This window comes from Stomoxys calcitrans, chromosome 1, assembly GCF_963082655.1.
Source record: "Stomoxys calcitrans chromosome 1, idStoCalc2.1, whole genome shotgun sequence".
Classification (NCBI taxonomy): domain Eukaryota; kingdom Metazoa; phylum Arthropoda; class Insecta; order Diptera; family Muscidae; genus Stomoxys; species Stomoxys calcitrans.
Genome location: NC_081552.1, coordinates 29,021,625 through 29,041,050, shown reverse-complemented (window position 1 = coordinate 29,041,050; position 19,426 = coordinate 29,021,625). Strand labels below are relative to the sequence as shown.

The 19,426-nt window shown below is 37.8% G+C and overlaps 1 protein-coding gene across 7 annotated transcripts in view; it reads left to right on the top strand.

Moving 5' to 3' along the window:
• The first annotated feature begins 132 nt into the window (after positions 1-132).
• LOC106091397 (gamma-aminobutyric acid receptor alpha-like) overlaps positions 133-19,426 on the top strand; it is a 128,780-nt gene continuing 109,486 nt past the window's right edge. For 4 of the 7 annotated variants that reach the window (XM_059360621.1, XM_059360628.1, XM_059360627.1 and 1 more), the window contains exon 1: positions 133-328. The gene's annotated coding sequence lies outside the window, so the exon portion shown is untranslated. Of the gene's footprint in view, positions 329-382; positions 444-19,426 lie in introns of those variants that run through there. The other 3 variants (XM_059360626.1, XM_059360623.1, XM_059360624.1) reach the window with 2 other exon arrangements.

The following is a 19,426-nucleotide window of genomic DNA, read 5'->3' as shown; positions in this document are numbered from 1 at the left end:
TTAATTTATCAATGAATTTTATTTCCACCACTACACCACTACACTAAATGTGTGCCTCATAGACGTAGTTGTTGTTGTTGCTGTTGCTGCTGTTGTTTTGTGAGTGTGGGTGTCACAAGTAAATTAAGTCTTGTTTTGTCTGCAGTTGTTGGTTGTCTACTTTTAAGGATTCCTGCATGCTTTGGCATAGTCAGTCATCTCGAGGCTTTTGGCGCGTTCAAACGGCTTTTTCTTGGACAAAAAATCTAATTGTTGTTAGAAACTATTGTTAAATTTGCACGTTTCAGAACCGACGGCTTATTGAAAAACGGTGTGGTTAAATAGAAAAGTAAATTTTATAAAAATTGTTAAATATTTCAAAAATTCTAAAAAGAAACCAAAATTGTAAACTGAAAATGTCAACGTGAAATATTCAAATGGAATTATAATAAAATATGAGTGAAGTGTGTCTGTGAAATCGGTTTTTTGGACCTTTGGAAAGGAGTCTTAATTTTTTTTATAAAAATACTAGCTGAATCGGGGTCGTTTCGCTGCACCTTCTTTTACTTTACATGGAACAAAATTATCATTTGAATATTTATTTTGGACAATTGAAGAGCGGTTAGTGAAATACTATGGTACGAAAATTAGGTTTTAGGGTCATTAGTGTTTGGATGTTAGATGTAATCCATTCTTAAAAGACTTTATTTGAGCTCGATATTTCCATGGGGATTTTGAGAGTGGAAAGGCCTCCAGGGTGGTGGTTGGTGGGTGTAGGAGTTGGTGTGGACTCCCGAAAGTGGTTATGAATTTTGTGCTCCCATATACCTTTAATTTTAGCCACACATTGCCGCAATCGGTAAATAAAGGGTGATTTTTTTGAGGTTAGGATTTTCATGCATTAGTATTTGACAGATCACGTGGGATTTCAGACATGGTGTCAAAGAGAAAGATGCTCAGTATGCTTTGACATTTCATCATGAATAGACTTACTAACGAGCAACGCTTGCAAATCATTGAATTTTATTACCAAAATCAGTGTTCGGTTCGAAATGTGTTCATTCACCGTCCCATTTAGGGGCATTTTCGCGATTGAGGTGGTCCCCCAGACACTTAGCCCTGAAAAAAGCATCAGCAACGTATTCTACTCTCAAATGCCATTAATTTGAACCCAATATTGCCATTGGTTGAAGAGGATAAAGCATCCCTCAAACACTTGGCTCCAAAATTGGTTATCAAATTCGTTTTCTAATCTAAAATACCGTACATTTGTGCCACATATTACCATGGTCATTAAATTTGTACTCTTTGGGAGGTGTTTTGAGGAAGGGGCGGTGCCCCTAATACATGATCCTACACTTAGATATCAGATTCGTATTCGACTCCCAAATACCTTTATTTGAGCCCCATATCGCGATGGTCAGTCAATTATTACTGTTTGTTGGTTGTTTTTGGAAAGGGTAGACCCCCAGAACATGTGTCTCGTTAGTGGGTATCAATTTCGCACTCTACTTCCCAATACCCCTCATTCAAGCCCCACATTGACATGGTCGATAAATATGTCCGATTTAGAGGTGTTTTGGGGAATGGGGTGGTTCCTCAAACACTTAGCCGGGAAAATATACCAGCATTTTTCTGTACTCTCAAATATCATTATCTATTATCATTTATTATACCCACCACCGAAGGATGGGGGTATATTCATTTTGTCACTCCGTTTGCAACACAACGAAATATCCATTTCCGACCCTATAAAGTATATATATTCTTGATCAGCGTAAAAATCTAAGACGATCTAGACATGTCCGTCCGTCTGTCTGTTGAAATTACGCTACAGTCTTTAAAAATAGAGATATTGAGCTGAAATTTTGCACAGATTCTTTTTTTGTTCATAAGCAGGTTAAGTTCGAAGATGGGCTATATCGGACTATATCTTGATATAGCCCCCATATAGACCGATCCGCCGATTTAGGGTCTTAGGCCCATAAAAGCCACATTTATTATCCGAGTTTGTTGAAATTTGGGGCAGTGAGTTGTGTTAGGCCTTTCGACATCCTTCGTCAATTTGACTCAGTTCGGTCCAGATTTGGATATAGCTGCCATATAGACCGATCCTCCGATTTAGGGTCTAAGGCCCATAAAAGCCACATTTATTATCCGATTTCGCTGAAATTTGGGACAGTGAGTTGTCGTAGGCCCTTCGACATCCTTCATTAAATTGGCGCAGATCAGTCCAGATTTCGATATAGCTGCCATATAGATCGAACCTCCGATTTATGGTGTAAGGCCCATAAAAGCCACATTCATTATCCGATTTTGCTGAAATTTGGGACAGTGAGTTGTGTTAGGCCCTTTGGCATATTTCTTCAATTTGGTCAAAATCGGTTCAGATTTGGATATAGCTGTCATATAGACCGAATTCTTTATTTATGGTTTAGGGCCCATAAAAGGCGCATTTATTGTCCGATGTCGCCGAAATTTGGAGCAGTGAGTTTGTTTAGGCTCTTCGACGTCCTTCTTAAATTTTGCCCAGATCGGTACAGATTTGAATATAGCTCCCATATAGACCGATCTCTGGATTTAAGGTTTAGGGCCCATAAAAGAGGCATTTATTGTCCGATTTCGCCGAAAGTTGGAACAGTGCTTTGTGTTAGGCTCTTCGACATGTTTATGCAACTTGGGCCAAATCGGTCCAGATTTAGATATAGCCGCCATGTAGACCGATATCTCGATTTAAAGTCTTGACCCCATAAAAGGCGCATTTATAATCCGATTTCACTGAAATTTGACACAGTGACTTATGTTCGGCTTTTCGACATCCGTGTCGTATATAGTTCAGATCGGTATGAGGTATATGAGTATAAGGTATGAAATTTTTACCGAATTTTGATGAAAGGTGGTTTACATATATACCCGAGGTGGTGGGTATCCAATGTTCGGCCCGGCCGAACTTAACGCCTTTTTACTTGTTTGAAACTCATAATGCCTTTCATTTTAACCCCTTATTGCAAAAGTCAGTAAGAATGTCTGGTTTACCTTTCACAAATACCTTTCATTTAAGCCCCATATTTCCATAGGCGCGCAAACTTGTCCGGTTTGGGGGGTATTTTGGGGTTGGGCGGCCATTTAGTGATTTGGCCATGAAAATATATATCAGTTTCGTGTTCTACTCTAAAACACTTTTATTTGAGCCCCATGTAGCAATAGTCAGTAAATACGTCCTATTTGGGGGTGCTTGGGTGGGGTGGCCCCATAGACTCTTTACCGAATATTGTATCAGATTCGTGCTTTTCTCTCAAAGACCTTTCATTTGAGCCCCTGAAACTTGGCCCCACATTTGGATATCAGATTCGTATTCTATTCGCATATACCTTTAATTTGAGCCCCATATAGCAGTGGCCGGTATATATGTCCGATTTAGGGGTGTTTTTTGGGCTAGAGAGGTCCTCTTAAGACTTGGTCCGACAGTTGGGTACCAGATATGTTTTCTAATCTTAAATACCTTTCGTGTAAGTCCCATATTGTCGTTATTGGTCTATACATATATTTGGTAGGTTTAGGAGGTGAGGCGCTCCCCTAGGTACCCCATCCGAAATTTGGATACCAAATTTTAGTTTTCAGGTTACTATAAGAGAGCACGCAAATTTCACTTAAATCGCACCACCCATTTCCGAGATCTGGCGTTTCTGAAAATTAGGGTAAGGGGGAGGGTACGCCCCTTTCCGATATTAAAAAAATTTGCCTATTTTGACCACGGGTCCATAATGCACCATCTTTGAACATATCAGGAAAATCGGTTCAGCCGTTTTTTTTGTCTATACGGAACCCACAAACAAACACAGCTTGTATATATAAGAAGAAGATTTGCAACATCGGGACGACACATTTTTTTTGGGACTCAAATTCTTTGACGGTAATCAAATTCTGGGACCGAAATGTTTTGAACCCGGAGTGGAGCGGTTTTCTGACAAAATAAATATCTTTAAAATACATTTTTTTACCCACCACCATAGAATATAATTCTTGATCGTCGTAAAATTCTAAAGCCATTTAACGATGTCCGTGTGTCTGTCCGCCCCTTTTTCCGCCTGGGAGTCAGTCTGTTACAATCGCGCTACAGCCTTCAAAAATTGTGAAATTGAGATAAAATTTGGCACAAACTCGTATTTATTACATGCGCAGGTTCTTCCGTGGGTTCTTTTAAGCCCCTAGACATCCTTGCCAAATATGGTCCCGATCGGACTATATTTAGGTATAGCTGCAATGTAGACCGAATTGTAGGTATAAGGTCTTAAGGCTATAACATGAGCTATTATAACCCGATTTCGCTAAAATTTAAAACAATAAGTTGCATTGGACATCCCGAAATCCCAAACGAATAGGGTGCATATCGGACTATATTTGAATATATGTAGCTGTATTACAGACCGATATGGCGATTTTGGTCTTAAGCCTATAAAAGGCCAATTTATTACCCGATTTCATTGAAAGTCTTGACGTCCATGCCATATATGGTCTCGATCGGACTATATAAAAATATAATTGCCCGATATCCAAAACGAAAAACGCCTCTTAAGCCTATGAAAGCCCTATTTAATACCCTATTTCATTGAAAGTCTTGTCATCCATGCCAAATATGGCCCCGATCGGGCTATATTTAGGTATAGCTGCAATGTAGACCGAATTGTAGGTATAGTGTCTTAAGGCTATAACATGAGCTATCATACGCCGATTTCGCTAAAATTTAAAACAATAAGTTGCAGTTGCAGACCGATCTCCGATAACAGGCGCATGTGATACCCAATTTCTCTGAAATTTGAAACTGGAACAGTATAAAGCTCCTCGGCTTCTAAACTGAATATGAACCAAATCGGTCCATATTTGGATATAGCTCTGGATGTTGTGGAGCTATAATAAACAAGTTAAAGCGAGCTAAATTCGGCCGCCGAATCTTGAGAACCCATCACCATGGATACTGCTAAAAATAATTTTATTCTGCATACCAAACTTCGGTCAAAAAAACTTGGACAAAAATTAAAGCTTCCAGGAACCGAACAAGGATGATAGAGAGACCGGCTTAGATAGACTGATTTGGACCGCATTAAGCACAGTTGTTGGAAGTCTTAACAAAACACTACATGCTCAAGGGCTCAAGAAGTCACATCGGGAGATCGGTCAATATGTGAACTATATCAGATTATAGACAGATTTAATCCTAACTAAACACAGTTGTTGAAAGTCATACCAGAACAACGCATGCAAAATTTCAGCCAAATCAGACAAAAATTTTGGCTTGTAAGGGCTCAAGTAGTCAAATCGGGGGAACGGTTTATATGGGAGCTGTATCAGATTATAGACCGATTTGATCCGTACTCGACACAGTTATTGGAAGTCATAACTGAACACCGCATGCTCAACTTCAACTTGTAAAGGCTCAATAAGTCACATCGGGAGAGGGGTTAACATGGGAGCTAAATCAAGTTATAGACCGATTTGAACCGTACCAGACATAGTTGTTGAAAGTCATAACAAAGCACTACATGCTCAATTTCAGTCAAATCGAGCAAAAATTGTGGCTTCTAAAGGCTCAAGAAGTCACATTAGGAGATCGGTTAATATGGGAGCTATATCAGGTTATAGACAGATTTGGACCGTACTCGACACAGTTATTGGAAGTCATAACAGAACACCGCATGTAAAATTTCAGTTTAATCAGACGAAAATTGTGGCTTGTACGGGCTCAAGAAGTCAAATCGGGAGATCGGTTTATATGGGAGCTATATCAGTATCTTGACCGATTTAGGCCATACTAGGCTGATGTGAGTTATAACAGATTACTATGTGCGAAATTTCAGCCAAATCAGACAATAATTGTGGCTTGTTAGGGCTTAAGAAGTCACATCGCGAGATCGGTATATATGGGAGCTATATCAAGTTGTAGACCGATTCAGAGCGTTCTTGGAACAGTTATTGGAAATCATAACAGAATACCACATGCAGATGTTCACCCAATTCAGACAAAATTTGTGGCTTGTTAGGGCTCAAGAAGTCAAATCGTGAGATCGGTTTACATGGTTGCTATATCAGGTTATAAACCGATTCAAACCCTACAGAATACTAAATGCAAAATTTCAGCCAAATCGGACAAAAATTGCGGCTTCCAAGGGAACAAGAAATGAAATCGGGAGAGCGGGTTATATGGGAGCTATATGGGCTATTTGCAAACCCCAACGACCTACATCAATATTAAGTATTGTGCAAAATTTCAAGCGGCTAGCTTTTCGCATTCGACCGCAATCGTGATTTCGACAGACGGACTGCGGACATGGCTAGATCGACTCAGGATGTCAAAACGACCAAGAATATATACTTTATGGGGTCCTAGATCAAGTTCGGCCGGGCCGAATCTTATAAACTCTCCACCATGGATCGCATTTGTGGAGTTGTTTTCCCGGTATCTCATTTTAGGCAAGCTTAGGATTAAAGAAAATAATTGGTATGCCATTGGAGCTATATCAAGTTATGGGCCGATTCGGACCAATATTTGAATTGAATGTTGGAGACCCATAGTAGAAGTTATTGTGTAAAATTTCAGTCAAATCGTAGAAGAATTGCGCCCCTTAGGGGCTCAAGAAGAAATAAAGGCAGATCGGTTTATAGGGGAGCTGTATCAGGCTATAGACCGATTCAGACCATATTTGATACGTATGTTGAAGGTCATGGGAGAAGCCGCTGTACAAAATTTCAGCCAAGATCAAAATCCCAGATCTGTTTATATGGCATCTATATTAGGTTATGGGCTGATTGTGATCAAACTTAGCACAGTTGTTGGAAATTTCAGCCTAATTGGATAAGAATTGCTCGGGAAGGATATGTACGGGTCGAATACAACTTATTGTACCAAATTTCACAATCAGTTCATAAATGCGCCCAACAACTAAAATCGAGAGGCCGATCTACATGGCAGCTATATGCAAATGTGGACCGATCCGCAATCCCATGGCAGCCGGTTGTACGAACCGGTTTGACCCGATGAAGTCCTTCATCGGCAAGAACTTTCGCCTCAGTGGACAACACAACAATATGACCCAAGACCTTAAACAGAAGTTCGGCCTATATGGCAGCTATAGCCAAATATAGACCAATCTTGGCCACATTCAATACGGATTTGGAAGGGCCTAACACAGCTTACTGTGTCAAATTTCAGTGACCTCAAGAACTTGAATCGCAATATCGATCTACATGGGGTTTATATCAAGATAAAGTCCGAACTGACTATGGACAAAAACAAATCTGTTCAAAGTGTCATCTCAATATCTCTATTGTTATACCCACCACCACAGGATAGGGGGTATATTCATTTAGTCTTTCCGTTTGCAACACATCGAAATTTCCGACCCCACAAAGTATACTCGTAGTAATTAGTAATTGATTTTACTATTTTCGTAATTAAAGCAGTTTCAATTAAAAAATTAATTGCAAAATTTTGTGAAAATCTATTTGAAGTTTTTACCTAAACATACACGAAAAGACAGACGGCTAAATCAGATAAAGAATCAGATACTAAGTCGATCGCCGAGGGATACTTTTCTTCAGGCCCCACTCTGTCCGAAAAAAATGTGTACTTTACTTTTTACCCAAACATATATGGACAGACAGACTAACATGGCTATGAATCCTCTCCTTTTGAGTGTAAGAAACTAATGAAGTACAGTGTAGGGTGTAGGGTAAAACCCGTTCGTTCAGTTAGGCTGTATTCTTAACCGCAGCAAAAGCTAGATCACTAAAACGGCCCTATGTGACTGTGAGGAAGTTTATAAGAACTGTTACAGATATACACATTTATAAAATTCTCTTCGCCAAGGTGCAGTGGGTTAAGGCCAATGATGTAGGCCGGTTGAGTTTCAAATCCAACATTTTGAGTTTCAAACAATTTGTCATGCATTTTCTTGAAAAAGGTGTTTAAGTCAGGAAACTATACGTATGCCAGCGAAGAAGAAAGTGGTTAGGACGTAAACCCTTCAAAGACAGAGCACGTGCTTTTCAGCAAGAAATACAAGTTATCCAAAGTGGCATTTGTCTGCTTGAGAGAAGAGAATGTTTCAGAAAATTAAAATTCAAATCCAATATTTTAGAAAAGGCAATAATGACAAATCCTGAGCTGAAAAATTATTCAATTTTTTTTTATTTATTTTTATTTATTCTAAAGATTCGAGCCGAAGATTAGCAAACTTAATTTAAAGATGACAAAATTTCCAACTTTTTAAGGGAACATTTCCATTGCTGAACAATATTTTCCTTCATATTTAGGTTTTTATACCCTCCACCATAGGATTTCGTCATTCCAATTTCGTCATTCTGGTTGTAACTACTCGAAATATTCGTCTGAGACCCCATAAAGTATGTCGATCTAGCCATGTCCGACGGTCTGTCCGTCTGTCGAAAGCACGCTAACTTCCGAAGGAGTAAAGCTAGCCGCTTGAAATTTTGCACAAATACTTCTTATTAGTGTAGGTCGGTTGGTATTGTAAATGGACCATATCGGTCCATGTTTAGATATAGCTGCCATAGAAACCGATCTTGGGTCTTGACTTCTTGAGCCTCTAGAGTGCGCAATTCTTATCCGATTGGAATCAATTTTTGCACGACGTGTTTTGTTATGATATCCAACAACTGTGCCTAGTATGGTTCAAATCAGTACATAACCTGATGTAGCTGTCATATAAACCGATCTTGGGTCTTGACTTCTTGAGCCTATAGAGGGCGCAATTCTTATCCGATTGGAATGAAATTTTGCACGGCGTGTTTTGTTATGATATCCAACAACTGTGCCAAGTATGGTTCAAATCGCTCCATAACTTGATATAGCTGCCATATAAACCGATCTTGGGTCTTGACTTCTTGAGCCTCTAGAGTGCGCAATTCTTATCCGATTGGAATGAAATTTTGCACGACGTGTTTTGTTATGACATCCAACAACTGTGCCAAGTATGGTTCAAATCGGTCCATAACCTGATACAGCTGCCATATAAACCGATCTTGGGTCTTGACTTCTTGAGCCTCTAGAGTGCGCAATTCTTATCCGATTGTAATGAAATTTTGCACGACGTGTTTTGTTACGATATCCAACAACTGTGTCAAGTATGGTTCAAATCGGTTCATAACCTGATATAGCTGTCATATAAACCGATCTTGGGTCTTGACTTCTTGAGCCTCTAGAGGGCGCAATTCTTATCCAATTTTAATGAATTTTGGCACGTAGTATTTTGTTATGATATCCAACAACTGTGCCAAATATGGTTCAAATCGGTTCATAACCTGATATAGCTGCCATATAAACCGATCTGGGATCTTGACTTCTTGAGCCTCTAGAGGTCGCAATTATTATCCGATTCGCCTGAAATTTTGTACGATGGATACTCTCTTGATCATCAACAAACGTGTTTATTATGTTCTGAATCGGTCTATAGTCTATATATATATATATTTTACTTTTTGAGCTCACAAAGAGCGCAATTCTTATTCGAATTGGCTGACATTTTACACAGGTCTCCAACATAAAATTTAATTGTGGTCCAAACCGGACCATATCTTGATATCGCTCTAAAAGCAGATCAAATCTTTTCTTATATCCTGTTTTGCCAAAGAAGAGATGCCGGGAAAAGAACTCAACAAATGCGATCCATGGTGGAGGGTATATAAGATTCGGCCCGGCCGAACTTAGCACGCTTTTACTTGTTTTTAGTGTGTCCTATACACCTGCAAGAGCGCCATTGGCTAAAGTTGGGTGTTTCAACCAAGTATCGTATATATACTATATGGTATTGTGGTCTGGGGAACGGCGCACAGTGGGCCAAATGGCAAAAAAATTGGAAATAAGTCTACAACTTTTTATCTGTTGATTTTAGCCATACAAAATGTTCTAGACATTTGTAGAGGAGGACATAGGCTTTCAGAAAAGTGCTGTTGTTGGTCCATATCTTTAATACAGGGTGAGCTACAGGGTGTCAAAGTTGACCACTTTTGACTTCTCCAAGCTTCTGGGGGCCATAACTTTTGATCTACTCAACCGATTTACATGATTTAGGACTCTAGAGAAAGAGCTTGACAAGATCTAAAAAACTTATGCATAAAGTACCATGCCATCGTGTACTGTTAAGGAGTTATGAATTGTTTAATTTTAAAATATGAAAATTTGGCCTTGGTTTTTTTCAGTGTTTTTTAAATAACTCCGTCAATTTTAAAGCTATAAACTTCATACTTCACACAAATTATGCCAGCATATGTGTGCATAAAATACAAAAGGAATCACGTGAATATCTTTGGCGGTTTAAAAATGGCATCGTTTTCAATATGAAAAATATTTTTTTTGTCAAAAAATTGCAAAATTTTTCAAAAAAGATACTCCCATTTCCTTTAAGTTTTCGCAAACTTTGGCCGTCAAAGCATTATCATTTCTTTCCATTTTCACAAAGTCGAGGTATTAAGAAAAGTTTTAAGTGCTAATTTGGCTAATTTCGATATCAAACAACACCGTTATCTTAAGACCAAAATGGCCAATTTTTTTACTAAACTTCAAAAGTTTCTCACTGGAAAAAAAGTTCCACGGGGATTTTTTCGCTTTTTTTGAACTTAAATGAAAGCTTAAAATGTTCCCAACATTTTAAGGTATGTCTCGCCATATCCTAGCCATAAATGAGATCGTAGCGATCAAAATACTGAAAAAAGTCAATTTTCAAGTAGTGCTATATTCATTGCTAAAAAACAAGTATTACGTCACATTTTATTGCAAAGATGTTAAATAAACTTTTATTTGGTAACACTTCTTCTACAAAACACAAAAAGAATCATGGAAATATCTCTATTCTATTCCATTTTATGGAACCGGCAATAAAAAAGTCAATTTTTCAAAAAAGTCGAATTTCCCAAATTTTGTTTTTGTTGTCCTAATTGCACATGACACACTATAGCCATATTTACGCAACATACCTTATCGTAAAGGAAATTTTCATACCTTTCCAACAATGTATAAAACATTTCTCAACTCGGATTCTATCTACTCTAAAATTCATTTACACTTCATTAAACTCTATATAAAAATGTCTATTTGTGAAATGGAACCTTATATGGGGCCTACACTAAAACATTGATAGATTTGCCCAGGGTTTACAATACAAATGTGTTAGAATAAAAAAAGGTCTCCTGCCAAAGTTTAAAAAAATTGGAATAAAAATATGTGTTTTAGAGCGAAAACACTTCGCATCGGCGTGCGTTTATATGTATATTAGCTACTCCCAAAATAAAAAAGCATTTTAGTTTTGTATTATTTGATTTTATTCTCTACCAAATAATCTAAGGTATCAAAATTTAAAAGCTCTTTAATTTGAATGGCATCGGGATCGTCCTTATCTATATCGTCACATATTTTTGGTAGCCATTTAGTTCTGATGCTGTATAGTACCGGATCAGACGATAACAATAAATATTGAAGTAAATCATAATTTTGGTTAAATTTGGTGCTCTTTCGGGTATTGAAAAGCCGGAACTGTTTAACATCTCTATTACGGGATTCCTGAGCTTCTTCTGTAAGTTCTCCTAACGGAAGTATGTTGTATTCCACAATTTCCTTGCCATGATGTAAGACTTTATGTACTGTCGGTGTTAAAGCTTTCCACGAATATAAATCAGATAAAATGTTTTTTGTGTCATTACTATAAGCTTCAAATTTGGTTGAATTTATCATCTTTTTGCTATTGATTACAGCCAAAATCACTTTGAATCGTCTTAGCAAGTGTTCATCAAGACCGGTTATTTTAGATGTCGATACGGGGTCCTCAAAAAACCGCCTTGCCGAGTTGCCATCATTTGTGCTTCCGTATCCGTAAAGAGGTTTATCTATTATAAGTCCCTTTTGTTTAAACTCCAACTGGATTCGATTCTTCTCTTCCTGCCTCATTTTGTGAAGATCTTGGTTGTTTCTAGCAGAGACATCGCGGTTTCCAGGGCTAGTCCGATATTTAAGGTCATACGATAAATGCAAACAATACTCCATGAATCGAATTCTACAGTGCAGGGGCGAAATACCGAAATTGAGCGCATTTTCGTTTACTAAATTTTCATCAGACTTGTCCTCGAATTGCCCAATCTTCTTGCCACAAATATTGCATCTCCAATTGGACATAACGCCAGTTAATGCGTTTGCCACCTTTCCATCGATCATAGTGAGTTGTAGTTGAAACGAAACTTTTATATTTCTTCCCAATTGGTTTATAACAATCATGGGTAATGCAGCAATTTCTTCCTTTATTTCGTTCACCAAAGATCGTGTTGTGTTCCGGTCTTCCTTTGTATACTCAAACCGAATTGGGCGACATAAATATTTTGACCCAGGTGTTCTATTTATCCATATATCTTGAAATGCATTTTCTTTCGATGATGAAGATTGGTCCTTGTACAATCTCATTCTCAATGGTACTAATGATGCCATGAAAATTGATGCGAAGTTGGTATCTATTTCTGTTTGTTGCTTATATTCGGAAAATCCAGATGATCCATCACAACCCCATTTGCTGATCAAAACCACTTCGGAATTATTACATGTGTTCAACTGTTCTTCAGTAAAATTAGAAATAATTCTAACAGCTGTATTTTCAACAAGATCAGCAAGTTTCACTCTTGCTTTTAATTCGTCCACGTATATATTTGATGGCACCATTTTCGTCCTGGTGTTGTACAATTTATGTTTTGAGGGTAAACAACCCCATCCTTTTTCACGAAGAGCCTTCCTCATTGTTGAGTATTTGTTTCTTGAGAGGCCTAGGTTCAAAATCAGGGCCAGTGCATCTTCCTCCGTGAATTCTGTAGTCGATTTTGGAGTTGGAATACTTTCTACCATTCTCTTTACCCTTTTCGGAGATGCTAATGGTAAAACATCGACAATTCGTCCAACATTTTTTGGTTGTGTTTTTAACAATGCTGTTTTGAACGTATCTTTTATTAAATTTGGCGGATGTGCCGCCAATAGTTCCTCTTGTTTTTTCTTTTTGGTTTTCTCCGTAACTTCGTCGTATGCTTTGCTAGGCCGGCCGGGAATCAGCGGTTTAATTTCAATAAGTAGATCCGATTTCAGCCACTTCTCATACATTTTGAAAAACTTGATTTTTGCGAATGAACATTCTGGCAACCTTCTCTCAAATGATTTGTAGAATTTTTCAAGTTTGTCTAAAGCGTCTTTATTTAGCCTTATTCCATATATGTGGTCCAAAGTGTAAACAAGTTCCTTAAATGACTCCGTGTATGATTTGGAATCATTTTTGATGTCCCATACAATTTTCGAAAGAGTGGAATACTTCAGTATGACTTCCATAACTTATAAATGTCCTTTACGCCTCTACAAAATATAATGAAGAAAATTTGGATTTTGTTCAAATATTTATGCAATATATTCACAATTAATGACCCATTTCAGGTATCAGACGCAATCGTAAAAAGGGGTCCAAAGTGCCTCTTTTTACTTACTCTTCTATAATTATTTACCTGGACTCGAATTTGGTTAAAAAAAATGACAATGAATTTTTTATGGGTAGGTTTTTTCACATTCATTGATACGGTGGATTTCCTGGGAATTCGACATAGCGAAACAGGTAACATTTGTCTGCATCAAATCTTAACACAAATATATATATATATGCAGGTATATTTCTAGGTTACTTTTTATTCAAAAATCATCAGCTTACATTAAAAATAGATGTAGGTACTATACAAACGCACGCCGATGCGAAGTGTTTTCGCTCTAAAACACATATTTTTATTCCAATTTTTTTAAACTTTGGCAGGAGACCTTTTTTTATTCTAACACATTTGTATTGTAAACCCTGGGCAAATCTATCAATGTTTTAGTGTAGGCCCCATATAAGGTTCCATTTCACAAATAGACATTTTTATATAGAGTTTAATGAAGTGTAAATGAATTTTAGAGTAGATAGAATCCGAGTTGAGAAATGTTTTATACATTGTTGGAAAGGTATGAAAATTTCCTTTACGATAAGGTATGTTGCGTAAATATGGCTATAGTGTGTCATGTGCAATTAGGACAACAAAAACAAAATTTGGGAAATTCGACTTTTTTGAAAAATTGACTTTTTTATTGCCGGTTCCATAAAATGGAATAGAATAGAGATATTTCCATGATTCTTTTTGTGTTTTGTAGAAGAAGTGTTACCAAATAAAAGTTTATTTAACATCTTTGCAATAAAATGTGACGTAATACTTGTTTTTTAGCAATGAATATAGCACTACTTGAAAATTGACTTTTTTCAGTATTTTGATCGCTACGATCTCATTTATGGCTAGGATATGGCGAGACATACCTTAAAATGTTGGGAACATTTTAAGCTTTCATTTAAGTTCAAAAAAAGCGAAAAAATCCCCGTGGAACTTTTTTTCCAGTGAGAAACTTTTGAAGTTTAGTAAAAAAATTGGCCATTTTGGTCTTAAGATAACGGTGTTGTTTGATATCGAAATTAGCCAAATTAGCACTTAAAACTTTTCTTAATACCTCGACTTTGTGAAAATGGAAAGAAATGATAATGCTTTGACGGCCAAAGTTTGCGAAAACTTAAAGGAAATGGGAGTATCTTTTTTGAAAAATTTTGCAATTTTTTGACAAAAAAAATATTTTTCATATTGAAAACGATGCCATTTTTAAACCGCCAAAGATATTCACGTGATTCCTTTTGTATTTTATGCACACATATGCTGGCATAATTTGTGTGAAGTATGAAGTTTATAGCTTTAAAATTGACGGAGTTATTTAAAAAACACTGAAAAAAACCAAGGCCAAATTTTCATATTTTAAAATTAAACAATTCATAACTCCTTAACAGTACACGATGGCATGGTACTTTATGCATAAGTTTTTTAGATCTTGTCAAGCTCTTTCTCTAGAGTCCTAAATCATGTAAATCGGTTGAGTAGATCAAAAGTTATGGCCCCCAGAAGCTTGGAGAAGTCAAAAGTGGTCAACTTTGACACCCTGTAGCTCACCCTGTATTAAAGATATGGACCAACAACAGCACTTTTCTGAAAGCCTATGTCCTCCTCTACAAATGTCTAGAACATTTTGTATGGCTAAAATCAACAGATAAAAAGTTGTAGACTTATTTCCAATTTTTTTGCCATTTGGCCCACTGTGCGGCGCTTCAAAAGTCCACCTACTTTTCAATACTTGTGTGTGCATCACAGCCCCACTGAGAGAGACTCAACTAATTCTCTGAATTTAATTCTACACCCTATGCCTCTGGACATTGTGGCTGGACAAATTGATGCGGTCACTGTTGTGAGGGCAAGGGAGCTGTCCATTTTATAATCCGGATACTGTGCTATCCTTCATACAATGCCCGATATTCCTGACTGTATGGTTTAAACATTGCCTGAGCAGCTAAATATTTAATAACAAGTAAAAAGGCGTTAAGTTCGGCCGGGCCGAACTTTGGATACCCACCACCTCGGGTATATATGTAAACCACCTTTCGTCAAAATCTGGTGCAAAACTCATACCTTATGTCCCATAGCAAAAATATGTGGAGGGGCTTAACTTAACTCTTTATCCACAATTTCGGCAACATCGGACAATAATTGCGCTTTTTATGGCCCCAAAACCTAAAACCGAGAGATCTGTCTATATGGCAGCTATATCCAAATCTGGACCGATCTGTGCGATAATACAGAAGTATATCAAGGGGCTTAACTTAACTCACTGTCCTAAATTTCAGTGACATCGGACAACAAATTCGCCTTTTATGGGCCTATGACCCCAAATCGGAGGATCGGTCTATACGACAGCTATATCCAAATCTGGACCAATCTAAGCCATATTGACGGAGGATGTCGAAGGACCTAAGACAACTCACTGTCCCAAATTTCAGCAAAATCGGATAATAAATGCAGCTTTTATGGGCCTATGACCCTAAATCGGAGGATCGGTCTATATGACAGCTATATCCAAATGTGGACCGATCTGAGCCAAATTGACAAAGGACGTTGAAGGACCTAACACGACTCATTGTCCCAAATTATAGAAAAATCGGATAATAAATGCAGCTTTTATGGGCCTAAGGCTCTAAATTTTAGGATCGGTCTATATGACAGCTATATCTAAATCTGAACCGATCTAAGCCATATTGACGGAGCATGTCGAAGGACCTAAGACAACTCACTGCCCCAAATTTAAATCGGAGGATCGGTCTATATGGCAGCTATATACAAATCTAGACCGATCTGGGCCAAATGGACGGAGGATGTTGAAGGGCCTAACACAACTCACTGTCCCAAATTTTAGCAAAATCGGATAATAAATGTGGCTTTTATTGGCCTAAGACCCTAAATCGGCGGATCGGTCTATATGGGGGCTATATCAAGATATAGTCCGATATAGCCCATCTTCGAACTTAACCTGCTTATGGACAAAAAAAGAATCTGTGCAAAGTCTCAGCTCAATATCTCTATTTTTGAAGACTGTAGCGTGATTTCAACAGACAGACGGACGGACATGTCTAGATCGTCTTAGATTTTTACGCTGATCAAGAATATATATACTTTATAGGGTCGGAAATGGATATTTCGATGTGTTGCAAATGGAATGACAAAATGAATATACCCCCATCCGTCGGTGGTGGGTATAAAACGTACAGTACCATCGTGGTACAGACGTTAGCATGTCCACCTACGACGCCGTAAGCCTGAGTTCGAATCTTGGGGGAGAGTATCCGAAACAAATTTCAGCAGTGGTTATCCACTCCTAGGTCGCCCTGGTAGCCGAGTTGGTAGCGTGCTCAACTTACTGATACGGGGATCGTGGGTTCGATTTCCACCAAAGGCCTGATCTTTCGCTTAAAGCTGGAAGCCTAAAATTTTGCTCAGATACCTTATATTGATGTAGGCTGTTGGAGGTTGCAAATGGCCCACATTGGTTCAGATTTAGATATAGCTTCCATATAAACCGATCTCCCGATGTGAATTCTTAAGCACTTTCAAGCCGCAATTTTTGTCTGATTTGGCTGAAATTTGACTTTCAACAACTGTGAAAAGTACGGTCTAAATCGGTTTATAACCTGACATGGCTCCCATATAAACCGATTTGGCTGAAATTTTGCATGTAGTGTTCACCTTTGACTTCCAACAGATATGCCGGTCAAGAAATAGATATATCTCCCATATAAGCCGATCTACCGATTTGACTTGTAGTTAGCGATTGCAAATGGGCCACATTGTTTCAGATTTGGATATAGCTCCAATATAAAGAGGTCTTTCAGCTTGACTTCTAGAGCCCCTAGAAGATGCAATTTTTTTTCTGATTGGGCTAAAACTTTTTTGGAATCGGAAATTCCTAATTACTGTGCCAAGTACGGTCAATAACCTGTAATAGCTCCCATATAAACCGATCTCCCGATTAAACATCACTGCATATGGATAAGAATTGCTATGCTATTGGGATTATATTAGGTTACGAACCGATTTTGGGCATACTTGGCTTGGACTTTGGAGACCATAGTAAATGCTAATGTGCAAAATTTCAGCCAAATCGTATAAGAATTACCTAAGATCGGTCTATTTGGGAGCAATATCAGGCTATAGACAGATTTAGAGTATATTTTACACGTATGTAAAAGATCCTAGTAGAAGTCGTTGTGCAAAACTTCAGCCAAATCAGACCCAGACTGCCCACCTTAGGGGCGCGGTTTATATGGAAGCTATATCAAGGTCAAGACCAATTCAGGTCATACTTAGCGCGTATGTTGAGGCTCATAGAAGAAGTAATTTTCGGTTAAAAATTGCGCCCTCTAGAGGCTCAAGAAATATAATACGGAGGTCGGTTTATATGGGAGTTATATCAGGTTTTGGACCGAATCAAATAAGAATTCCGCCCTCTAGAGGCCCGAGAAAATTTAAGACAACGGTTATTTTTTGATCAGACTCGTGTCTGATCAACAAATAACCGTTGTCTTAAATTTTTTCAAAAAATATTTCTTTATTCATCAATAACCATCTTTTACCCTTAAAAGTAATACACTTCAGATATTTTTATACCCTACACCAATACTGCGGTAAGGGTATTATAACTTAGTGCATTTGTTGGTAACACGTAGAAGAAACAGAGATAGACCCATTGAAATGTATACCGATCGATTCAGAATCACTTTCTGATTCGATTTAGCTATGTCCGTCGTCTGTCCATGATAATTTGTGTACCAACTACAGGTCGCGCAGTTTTCATCCGATCGTCTTCAAATTTGGTACAGGCATGTTTTTCGACCTAGAGACGAAGCCTATTGAAACTGGAAAAAAATTGGATTTACAGAAATAGTGCAATAAAATGGTTATTTATTAACCGATTCTCTCGATAGATATATTTAGATATAACTCTCATATATTGGGTTGCCCAAAAAGTAATTGCGGATTTTTTAAAAGAAAGTAAATGCATTTTTAATAAAACTTAGAATGAACTTTAATCAAATATACTTTTTTTACACTTTTTTTCTAAAGCAAGCTAAAAGTAACAGCTGATAACTGACAGAAGAAAGAATGCAATTACAGAGTCACAAGCTGTGAAAAAATTTGTCAACGCCGACTATATGAAAAATCCGCAATTACTTTTTGGGCAAACCAATATATAGGATACGGATGTCGAAAAGCCTAACATAAGTCATGGTGTCAGTCATTTTAGCAAAGTCGGATAATAAATACGCCTTTTTGGGGCCAAGATTTTAAATTGAGAGATCGGTCTATATGGCAGCTATAACCAAATCTGGACCGAAGAATATCGGGGGGCCTAACACAACTCACTGTCTTAAATTTCAGCGAAATCGGACAATAAATGCGCCTTTTATGGGACCAAGACCTTAAATCGAAAAATGGGACTTTATGGCAGCTATATCCAAATCTAGACCGATTTGGCTCAATTAAAAAAGAAAATTAGAAGGTCCTAACACAACTCTTTCTCCCAAATTTCAGCAAATTCGGAAAATAAATGCGCCTTTATGGGCCCAAGACCTTAAATCGAGACACCGGTCTATATGGCAGCTGTATCCAAATCTGGGGCGATCTGAACTAAATGAAGAAGTATACAGAGTGGCCTAACACATCTGACCATCCTTCGAACATACGTAACCCACGAAATTTGCAAATAACGGTTATTGATGGATCACATTTCGTATAATCGGGAGATCAGTTTATATGGGAGGTATATCAGGTTTTGGACCGATTCGAACCATAGTTGACACATCTATTGAATGTCACAGGATAAGAATTGAGCTCTCTAAAGGCTCAAGAAGTCAAAAAACCGGGATCGGTTTATATGGGAGCTATATCAAAACATGGCCCATTTACAATCCCAACTGACCTACACTAATAAGAAGTATTTGTGCAAAATTTCCAGTGCCTAACTAAA